Genomic DNA, 12,730 nt, shown 5'->3' on the forward strand with positions numbered 1-12,730 from the left:
TCGGACTGGTTAAATTCTGGTTCGGAATCCTGATCAGTCTATGGTTTCGAACTGCTTCAAAACCGGTGACCCCTAAAGGGTAGAGCTTGGTGAACCGTGATTGATGTAAGCTACACATAAAAATAATCCATAATGTAAGCTGAGTTCACATTGCTTCCTTTGGATATTCTATGTCTTTCTAAGACAGTAAATTCATCATTGACTAATCAAGGGGCTTTGATCTGTTGTTCCCTATGCTAGGATGTTCCTTCTATTGTTAGATATTTTCAGAGTTTTCATGTCTTTCCCCCCTGGAATTTATGTTATGTACAAGGGGGAATCCTTGGTCATATGAGTCCTTCCCATGCCAGCCACAATACGCCTACTTCTGTTTATTATTTTCATCTGGTATGTGGACGAAACACCTTCCAGCATTTTTCCTTCTTCAAAATGCTCTTCGGTTGACTTGCTATTTTTGGAAGGGGTAGGGTTGCTATTTTGAAACTATAATTTAATAATTCGTTTGTAAATGCAAGTTAAGATAATAAAATTACTGCTGCAATGCTAGTTATTTGAAAATAATTAATAAGGGGAATATTCTACTAAAATTTCGTGTTAGAACAAAAGGGTGAGATATTTGTTTTAATTTTTTTTGGCATATTTATAAAATTGTCATTTTAACAAATTTCAAAAATGGAGATCCAACACAAGAGGAATGAAAAGGCAAAGTCTCTAAAATTTAACACATTCGAGATGCATTTTACCAAACTTAATACCCCCGCTATAATGAAATATTGAAATTCAAGAGGCGAGGATTGGAACCGCACAAATCTAAATTAGACAACCAAATCCTAAATCCCAGCTCCAACAGCTAAAAGCAATTAAACTAGCAGTTGGAAGGATGACTAGACATGCTTCATTCTGGCAATGGTTCCACCGTCGACAGCGTTAGAGCCGGGCTGTGACTTTGCGAAGAATTCTTGGGACTTGCCGGTGTCGCATAGGATTGATAGTGATGTGATCAGACTTCGTTACGAGACTGTGAGCAAGAATTTGGGAGTTGAGTGGTCGTGGAAATCATTGCTAAACAAAGAGGGACGGATTAAGGTATATGGCTATTCTCTGTGGCTCTCTTTTACTTGAAAGTGCCTCTCTAATTTCATGATTTGGGATCAGAGAAATTAAACGTTTTGCGGCAACACTTATTCCTAACTCTTGTTTAGGAAAAGCAAAATGATTAGAGTTTGAACATGATTTAATTTCAGCTGCTGAAGAAGCAATAGCTCTAGAATCTAGAATTCTAGATATTCCAAAATGGCCTACAGTGGGATGCTTGAACTTTTATTGTTAGGATGATAGGTAACAAAAACACACAGTAAGGACAAGACAATAGCTTGTAGTGGGACAACTTGTTCGAGTCTTAGCCCTGGAATTTCTTCCTGCAGTTTAACTTGGAACATCTGTTGTGCAACTTGTAATCAAGAATGTTCCCAATGGCTTTTCTGCCGTATAAGCGTTTATTTCTATTTCATTAATGATATTACATGGCTGAGACTCTTTTTAAGTGTTAATAGAAAATTACTGTTGATTTGTTTGCCTTCGTGTGTGTGCGCGCGCGCTCATAAGAATCAGATCTCAAAGCTTCCATGACCTCAGTTTAGCTCTTTAAAAGCTCAGTTCTATAAAACAATGAATAATGAAGACGTGGTTGATTGTGTTGATCGGCCATTAAGATTTAAATTCCTAAAAAAGTTGCTGATGCCATTATGTCCCTGATTATTTACTTAGCAACTGGGCATGGACATTTTTCCAAGCTCCCAAATTGATATTTAGTAAGGTTGAATAAATAAATTAACCCTGACCTTTCCCAAAAATAGCCTAGTGATGCTTTCAATTAGTCCAATTTCTCATTCAATTTTGATGCTGACTAGGATTGCAAAGTTCACCTAATTTCACCTTTTAAAAGTTGCAATGTGACACATTTTTAAATGTTGGATGTCAATAGACTTTTCAGGTAAAGGATAGAAGTCAAAATGTATTTGTGACCTATTTAGTATTCTAAAACAGGTGACATCCCAAAAACATCCTTTGACCTTAGAGATATCTGCCATGGCACCCACTGACGCTTTATGTACAGGAAAATGAATTGGAGATATGCAGCTGTGCATGGGAATCATCGGAATCAGATCTGATAGTTTTAGTAAAAGGAACTGAGATTTGTCCCAATGTCAAGATAGTTGGATAACACTTTGTTTGGGATTGAAGGTAGATCAATTTTGCCTACATTGAAGCTATGCAATAGGGCAAGCAGAATTTACCGAGTATTTTATACACAAGCTGAGTTAATGCTATTATAATTTAGGTGAGTTGTTAAATTCAAGTAGATCATTTGTGAATGCCTATGAAGAGAGATTTCTACAAGATGCATTTAAAGCTTCCTCAGATGTATTGACAACTTTCCAAAGGCAAATCTATATGATTTTTTCCCGGTGATTCATGTTGTAACTTTTTAACTTTCTATGTACTAGATTTCAGCATCTTTCACTTTGGCAGAGGGGCTACACATCCCAAAATTATCTGCTGAGAGCTCATGGAATTTGAGATGTAAGCCGCCAGTTTCTTTGGCTTTATTCAGCAAGCAAATTGCAAGCCGCCAGTTTCTTTATTTCTAGTACCCAATTCGATTATGTGGCAAGGAAATTTCTAATCCTAAAAGCCCTTAACATTTTGCAACACATTCACATTTGCACGATGAGATTCAGAAAGTATATGAGATTACAGGCTGCAAGAATTCTAAAGAAATTGATCAAGTAGGATTGCATTGATGTACACATGTATGTTTACATCAAAAGAAAAACAAGAAATAAGGGAAAAACATGGGCATCTGCATCTGATACTATGTTCTACATATCCTAATCCTCTCTGGTAAGAGAATCATCTGTCACAGTATTTACAAAGAAGGGTGAAAGGAAATAATAAAGTTATCTTCTCATGATCTCTATGTTAGGAAGCATTAATCCTCAATTAAACAAGATCAACTTTAATTAAGTATGAAATGGTGATAATTAAAATTTTATTATTTAGCAAATTACCTCAAACAGCTTGAAGAACTTTCTGACCGCCGAATCGGGTTGTAGCAAACCACTAGCTATCCAGATGTCCGGCCTCTGATGGTATCTACACAGACCGGTTGTGAGGAAATTCTCCAAGACACTCTTAGAGAATATTGAGAGTTTTGAGTGCCAGCTTTTTTTTCTCTCTTTTCTCACTTGTCAAGAATGGAAGACAAGTTTCCCTATTTATAGGGAACAACCTTTTATAATTATAAATTTAACCCTTTAAATTTGTTAATTATAAATTGACCCTTTATAGAAATTATAATTCACATAATTAATTCCTATAATTTTAGAAACTTTAAATTAAGTCTACACTTAATTATTAGGACATTAAGCAGTGTAAATAAAATTTATACTTCAGTCCTTAAGTCTCTAAAATTATTTTTATCAAGTCCAACTTGATAATCTAATTTAATTCCTCACTTACAGTCTTTATATGTGTAACCCATTATGTTCATAATATGTTGGCAATAAATATAATTAAATAAAATTAATACTTTAATTTTATCATCAATTCACAATTGATTAATTATATTTGTAGATTATTATTAACATCTAGTAATGTGTAACGACCACCCAAATATTAGAACTTGTCAAAGTGGTTTGACTAACCTTTCTGTGATCAATCTGTCAGTGTAATTAATATCCCTTCAACATAATATTTCAATTTATATATTGATACATGGAATGTGTCGACTATATATAAATCATTTCTGTCCTCCCAATATGATTGATTAATTAAATAAGATCTCAATCTTATTTTACCTTACGCAAGGATTTGACAATCCATACTGGCCAAGAACAATTGAAATATTTTCCTTAATTATCTAAGGTGATGAATTCTATCTTGACAATTAAATATCTCCATATAGTTCATGCTATATCCAACAGCTGCCATATTCGTTATCTTTATATAGAACGACATGTGAGCAGTATCAAAATACAATAATTCCTATATAAGATAACATAATATCTCAAGTCTAAGAATCATTTACACGACTGTCACGTGAGTCTTTCCATAGACACAGGTAAACTTCCATATGGAATCCTCATGCGGGTCAGTTTAGTAAACTTGTCACCACAAGCACTTACACGTTGGTTCTAGGTATTTCACATACCTCAGCTTAATGAAAACTACTACTTCCTTTCATAAAGGAAAGAATGCAATGTGTACTGGTCTCAACAGTTATATCAATGTCCGATATTGATATAACATTGACTAGTAACATTTTTGGAACAATGTTATAATGCAGTCAGAATCTCATAATCATAGCAACATTATAATTTCCACTACTATGCATATAAGTCCCATGGACTTTATCTTTATTAATTAATATTCATTAAAATTAAATTAAACATTAAAGATAAAGCAGCCTTTTATAAAGGAATAAAGTATATATACATGAATTAAGTGATCACACTTGCAACTAACACATTGGCTGCAGTGCACATACACTAACAATCTCCCATTTGCACTAAAGCCAATCACCCATGTATCTAATACCATAACCCTGCAGGTGGTGATCGTGTCTTTGCTGGGACAATGTCTTAGTAAGAGGATCTGCAAAATTTCTTCAGTGTGGACCTTTTTTATCATTGCATCTTTTCGCTCAATGATCTCTCTGATCAAATGGAATCTCCTAAGTACATGTTTGGATCACTGATGAGACCTTGGTTCCTTAGCCTGTGCTATGGCTCCATTGTTATCACAGTAAAGAGTTACTGGATCAACAATGCTAGGAACCACACCAAGTTCAGTGATGAACTTTTTGATCCAAACAGCCTCTTTTGCTGCCTCAGATGCAGAGATGTACTCAGCTTCAGTTGTAGAATCTGCTGTAGTTTCTTGTTTGGAACTTTTCCAACTCACAGCACCACCATTGAGTATGAAAATATAACCAGACTGGGATTTGCTATCTTCTTTGTCAAATTGAAAGCTCGCATCAAAATACCCTTGAACTACCAGTTCACCATCTCCATAGACCAGAAACATATCTTTAGTCCTTCTCAAGTATTTAAGAATGTTCTTTACTGCTGTCCAGTGACATTCACCTAGATTAGCTTGGTATCTACTAGTTATGCTTAAAGCATAAGATACATCTGGTCTTGTACATAGCATCGCATACATGATAGATCCAATAGCTGAGGCATAAGGGATCCTATCCATTTTCTCTTTCTCAATCTGTGTCTTAGGACACATATCTTTGGAAAGAGAAATAGCATGCGATATAGGCAAGAATCCTCATTTTGATTCTTCCATATTAAACCGCTTTAACACTTTGTCTATGTACATAGATTGTGAAAGACCAATGAGCCTTTATCTCTATAGATTTTAATTTCCAAAATATAGGCTACCTCTCCCAAATCCTTCATAGAGAATTTCTTAGATAACCATATCTTTACAGATTGGAGTAATGGCACATCATTTCCTATTAATAATATGTCATCTATATATAAAATAAGGACAATGATTCCACTCCCACTAACCTTCTTGTAAACACAAGGTTCATCCACATTTTTAATGAAGTCAAACTCTTTGACTGTTTCATCAAAACAGATGTTCCAACTTCGTAAAGCTTGCTTTAGTCCATAAATGGACTTTTGAAGCTTGCATACTTTGTTAGGAAATTCTTTGGATTCAAACCCCTCATGTTGTGTCATGTACACATCCTCTTGCAAATTCCCATTTAGGAATGCGGTTTTGACATCCATTTGCCAAATTTCATAATCATGGTATGCAGCTATAGCAAGCAAAATCCTTATAGATTTTCACATAGCTACTGGCGAAAAGGTTTCATCAAAGTCAATGCATTGCCTTTGCCTGTAACCTTTAGTAACTAGCCTCGCTTTATATGTTTGTACATTGCCATCCATGTCAACCTTTCTCTTAAAGACCCACTTGCACCCAATGGGTTTTATCCCTTCAGGTGGTTCAAGCAAAGTCCATACTTGGTTAGTGTACATGGAATCCATCTCAGATTTCATGGCTTCGAGCCATTTCATGGAGTCAATGTCACACATTGCGTCCTGAAAGTCAATAGGCTCTTTTGGTAAGAGTGATATGTCATTATCAGCTTCTATTAAAAGATCCAATCTTGTAGGAGCATGACGTCTTCTACTAGACTTTCGAAGTACATGTGTTACTTGAGTTTCAGGCTGTGCATCTGATGCTACAGTCTCACCCATCGGTTCCATTTGGATGGCAATTTATGGTTCTTGAATTTCTTTAAGATCTACCTTACTCCCACTGCTACCTTTGAGAATAAATTCCCTTTCAAGAAAAGTAGCATGCCTTGAGACAAACACTTTTTGCTCAGTTGGATGGTAGAAATAATATCCAATTGTTTGTTTTGGATATCCCACAAATTTTCATTTATCTGATTTAGAACCTAGCTTATCAGATATTTGACGCTTCACATAAGCATCATATCCCCAAATCTTTATATGTGATAGTGAAGATCTCTTGCCCATCCATATCTCATATGGTGTCTTTTCAATAGATTTGGATGGAACTCTATTCAGAAGGTATGCAGCAGTTTGTAGGGCATAGCCCCAAAAAGAAACTAGAAGGTTAACATTACTCATCATGGTTCGCACCATATCTCATAGGATTCGGTTCCTTCTTTCAGAAACACCATTGTGGCGTTCCAGGAGGTGTCAACTGGTGAAGAATCCCATTCTCCTTTAAATAATCTAGAAACTCCTAGCTTAAGTATTCTCCACCTCAATCAGATTGAAGTATTTTGATACTTTTTCCAGTTTGTTTCTCCACTTCATTTCTGAATTCTTTAAACTTTTCAAAAGATTCAGATTTATATTTCATTAGATATACATGCCCATATCTAGAATGGTCATCAGTAAATGTAATGAAATATGTGTACCCTCCTATAGCATGAGTAGTCATTGGCCCACATACATCTGATTGTATTATGCCCAACAATTCAGTAGATCTTTCACTCTTTCCAGTAAAGGGTGATTTGGTCATTTTTCCCATTAAGCAAGCTTCACAAGTTTCATATAATTCATAATCAAAAGGATCAAAATATCCTTCCTTATGTAACTTTGTGATTCTTGTTTCATTTATATGACCTAATCTACAATGCCATAGATAGGATGGATTTTTATTATCTGATTTTAATTTCTTGCTATTTATGTTAAGAACAGGCCTTTCAAGATCAAGTATATACAAACCATTTGCATAAACACCAGATCCATAGAAAATATCATTATTATAAAAGGAATAACATTTGCCTTCAATAACAAATTTAAAACCATTCAGTGCTAGGCAAGATACAGATATGATATTTCTAGTTAGTACTGGAACAAAATAACAGTTATCAAGTTCAAGCAAAAGGCCCGTAGGCAGAGACAAAATACATGTTCCTACGGCTAAAGCAGCAACCCTTGCTCCATTTCCAACCCGTAGGTCCATTTTACCTTTTTGTAAAGGTCTAAGTCTTTTTAGTTCCTGCATATTATTACAAATATGAGATCCACATCCGTTATCTAATACCCAAGAACATGAATTTGACATAGATAAATTTATCTCAATCATAAACATACCTGAAGTAAAAGCTTCATTAAGCTTCTTCTCCTTCAGTGCAGCAAGATAATCAGCACAGTTCCTCCTCCAATGACCTTCTTTGCCACAGTGATGGCAAGTACCTTTGTCTTTTTTAATGCCCCCAGTAGGCTTAAGTGCTTTAGGGAAAGTCCCTTTCTTCTTATTATTCTTCTTCTTGGACCTTTTGGATTTGGTCTTAGAAGATTGAATCATAAGAACAGGGGACTTGTTCTTCTTAAGTTCCCCTTCAGCAGTAGTTAGCATCCCCAACAGTCCAGGCAATGTAACTTCCAACTGATTCATGTTGAAGTTCATTATGAACTGTGAGAAGCTAGGAGGTAGAGACTGTAAGACCAAGTCAATACTTAACTCATGATCCATGACAAAACCCAATTGGCCTAATTTTTCAATATAGCCAATCATCTTCAAAACATGAACATTCACTGAAGATCCTTCTGTCATCTTACAACAGAACAATTCCCTTGATACCTCATACCTCTCATTCTTGCATTTTGAATCAAACAACTCCTTGAGATGCAAAATGATAGTTCGTGAATCCATATTCTCATGCTGCTTTTGAAGTTCAGGAGACATTCTAGCCAACATCACACATGTGGCTTGCTCATCATCATTTGTATGACGAATGAACTCACTTAGTACCTCTTCAGGAGCATCAACAGGAGGAATACTGGGTTTGGCACATTCAAGGACATATAGCCTCTTTTCTTGCTTGAGAACAATTCTCAAGTTTCTATACCAGTCCAAGAAATTTGGTCCAGTCAACTTATTAGCATCCAGTATGCTACGTAGGGAATGGTTGTTACTCATGGTGATATTAGTGATCTACAAATGCAAAGATAAAATTGTATTAATTTCATGTATATGATTTTCATTAACCAAATTAATATAAGGTCTTTAATATCCATTTGGTCTCCCACTATTTTACTCAAATTAATAGCCCTCACCATTAATTAGGGAAATTTATCGCATTAATTTACTTAGTGGGCTAGGACCCCATTTAATTTTATTTGACCTTGAGTGTGCTCAAAAAATCAAAATAAAATTAAATTAGGTAGATAACTATTTATCAATCACATCTCTATGTGACTCCTAGATCAGTTAGGTGACAACTATTTGTCTAAACATAATTTTATGTTTCTCCTAACTATGCCTCTGATTCTACATGATCATGAGTACCATCGTTCAAGGTTGCACGCGGAGCGGCTCTGATACCACAAATGTAATGGCCCGACCCACTAGTGATATTGTCCGCTCTGGGCCGAAGCCCTTACGGTTTTAAAACGCGTCATTAGGGGTTACGAACCGCCAACTTATAAATTCAGCATCTCTCCCGTGTTTTGCCGATGTGGGATTTGCCTAGGGTGTTACAGTGCTCATCCAAATCATGTAAATCAGTTAAGTAAAACCCATTGTTCAAAAATATCCAATATTTCATAGCCATAAACATGTTCGAGAGAAAAGCAACCTTGAGTGTGCTCAACAAGTTAACTTTAATATAGAACTCAGATTTATACTATAACAATGGAAGGCATCATGTTCATAACATGTACTTAATATTTGAATGAGGGATTTTAGGTCTATGCCAATTTTTAGGTCTCATTAATTAACATGCTAGCAATATCATACATCACATATATATAACATACACCCTTAGCATGCATTTCTAATTGGATGATTATGGACTTTACTAAATAATTCTCTTGAGCCATTTGAGAGAATTATAAGGTCAAAAACCTAGGTAGTAGCATTGTAGGACTTCATAAGTCTTCTTAGCAGCTCCTTGAAGTATATTCATCAACTCCTCTTTCTGCTTACATTCACAAATAATTTCCTTATCTACTCTTTCTAAAAACTATATAACGTTTACATATTTTAGGAATAGAAACCTCGAGTTACATTCGAGGGGAGTAAGATGAGAAAATAATTTACAACACAGAATATAAGAGAACGCAGGGAACACAGTCCCTATTTATGAATATACAGACATTTAACCATATAAAGAGCAATCACATTGGTCTTTAGTCCATAACCATCCATCATGCATTATAATCAAATTAAAATGCATAAATAAATTTAATCATCCTCATTGTTATTGTTGGTTTCATGTGTAATTAAAATAATATTTTTAACAATTAGAAATATTAAATAATATATATATATATATATATATAATGTTCCTCCCACTAAATAATTCCATTTAATTGTCTTGGAAACAATTTCCTTTAATTAATAAGTAATTTAATCACAATTAAATACCTATTAATTTAACAAAACAATTAAATCAAATTTTATACTACCCAATGCAATATATAATTTAGAAACAATTTTCTAATATTATATATATGTGAGTTAAACAATTTAATTCAATATCTAATCTAATTAGATAATTAAATCTAAAATAATTTTAGACGCTACATAATTTGCTATCAATTTTAGAAAACACATTTCCAAAATTGATATTGAATTAAACAATTTAATTCAATAAATTCCTTTATTTCAAACGCCCTAAATTAATTTTAGAAACTAATTTCCAAAATTAATATTAAATTAAACAATTTTAATTTATTTTCCAATTGAACTAAAATAAAATCACAATTTTATTTATTTAAAAACCAAAAGTAGAATTAATTTTAATAAAATAATATTATGTAATTATTAATTTTAGCAATAGGAAATTCAAGGGCAAAACTGGAATAAGGAAATCATAAGGGCATAATTGCAAATTCTGCTAAAACAAGAACCTATTTGTAGCCACAAGATCGGTGGCAATTTTGTAAATAAATAGCAATGGCAGTTTTGCAATTACAAGCAAAATTAATGGCAGCATTACCCAATGGCAAAACTGTAAATATCATGAAATAGAGGGGTAGCAGACTGCCCCTTTCTCCTTCCTCGTCCAGTCTGGTTTTCCAAAAAACCAGCAGCTCACACTTGAAACCACCAAGTGTAACAGGTTCAGCAGCCATAACCAGCCATCTCCATGGTTGTTTCCGGCCACAGGAGCGTCTTGACACTGCTAGAACCAGCCAACAGCAGCATCAAGCTGCCATTCTCCTGTCGCACAACCAGTAGCTTCGCATGGCTTTGATAGCCATAAATCTGTTGCATTTGAGGCGGCTGGACGACGCATCGCCACCAGGAAGACCACCGGACATCCAACATGCATTCCGGATGGTCCTTTGGCGCAGCCAATCTCCAGCAAACTAGCTTCCTTGCTCGATCTGGAAGACCCTCAAATGGGTTTCAAAAAACAAAAAAAAAAATTCTAGATTTTTCCTTTTTTTAATTTTTTATAGATTAAAATCTATAAGAAACAAAACCCAAATCTTCGAAATTTTCAGATCCAAATTTGAGCAGTGGAAAGAAAAAAATTTTTTTGAGAGAAACAATATATAATCACATGAATTTAATACTCAAACTAACACCAACAACAATAAACCATTCCACAATTAATTAAAATGACTTTGATACCACTGTTAGGAAGCATTAATTCTCAATTAAACAAGATCAACTTTAATTATGGAATGATGATAATTAAAATTTTATTATTTAGCAAATTACCTCAAACAGCTTGTGGAATTTTCTGACCACTGGACCGGGTTTTAGCAAACCACCAACCGTCCAGATATCCGGCCTCTGATGGTATCCACACAGACCGGTTGTGAGGAAATTCTCCAAGACACTCTTAGAGAATATTGGGAGTTTTGAGTGCTAGCTCTTTTTCTTTCTTTTCTCACTTGTCAAGAATGGAAGACAAGCTTCCCTATTTATAGGGAACAACCTTTTATAATTATAAATTTAACCCTTTAAATTTGTTAATTATAAATTGACCCCTTATAGGAATTATAATTCACATAATTAATTCCTATAATTTTAGAAACTTTAAATTAAGTCTACACTTAATTATTAGGACATTAAGCAGTGTAAATAAAGTTTATACTTCAGTTTTAAGTATCTAGAATTATTTTTATCAAGTCCAACTTTATAATCCAATTTAATTCCTCACTTACAGTCTTTATGTGTGCGACCCATTATGTTCCTAATATGTTGTCAACAAATATAATTAAATAAAATTAATACTTTAATTTTATCATTAATTCACAATTGATTAATTATATTTTAGATCATTATTGACATCTAGCAATGTGTAACGACCACCTAAATATTAGAACTTGTCAAAGTGGTTTGACTAACCTTTCTGTGATCAGTCTGTCAGTGTAATTAATATCCCTTCAACATAATATTTCGATTTATATATTAATACATGGAATGTGTCTGCTATATATAAATAATTTCTGTCCTCCCAGTATGATTGATTAATTAAATAAGATCTCAATCTTATTTTACCTTGCGCAAGGATTTGACAATCCATACTGGCCAAGAACAATTAAAATATTTTCCTTAATTACCTAAGGTGATGAATTCTATCTTGACAATTAAATATCTCCACATAGTTCATACTATATCCAACAGCTGCCACATTCGTTATCTTTATATAGAATGACATGTGAGCAGTATCAAAATACAGTAATTCCTATATAAGATAACTTAATGTCTCAAGTCTAAGAATCATTTACACGATTGTCACGTGAGTCTTTCCATAGACACAGGTAAACTTCCATATGGAATTCTCATGTGGGTCAGTTCAGTAAACTTGTCACCACAAGCACTTACACGTTGGTTCTAGGTATCCCACATACCTCAGCTTAATGAGAACTACTGCTTCATTTCATAAAGGAAAGAATGCAACGTGTACTGGTCTCAACAGTTATATCAATGTCAAATATTGATATAACATTGACCAGGAACATTTTTGGAACAATGCTATAATGCAGTCAGAATCTCATAATTATAATAACATTATAATTTTCACTGCTATGCATATAAGTCCCATGAACTTTATCTTTATTAATTAATATTCATTAAAATTAAATTAAACATTAAAGATAAAGCAGCCTTTTATAAATGAATAAAGTATATATGCATGAATTAAGTGATCACACTTGCAACTAACACATTGGCTGCAGTGCACATACACTAACACTCTATT

Source organism: Hevea brasiliensis, chromosome 2 (genome assembly GCF_030052815.1).
Source record: "Hevea brasiliensis isolate MT/VB/25A 57/8 chromosome 2, ASM3005281v1, whole genome shotgun sequence".
Taxonomy (NCBI): Eukaryota; Viridiplantae; Streptophyta; class Magnoliopsida; order Malpighiales; family Euphorbiaceae; genus Hevea; species Hevea brasiliensis.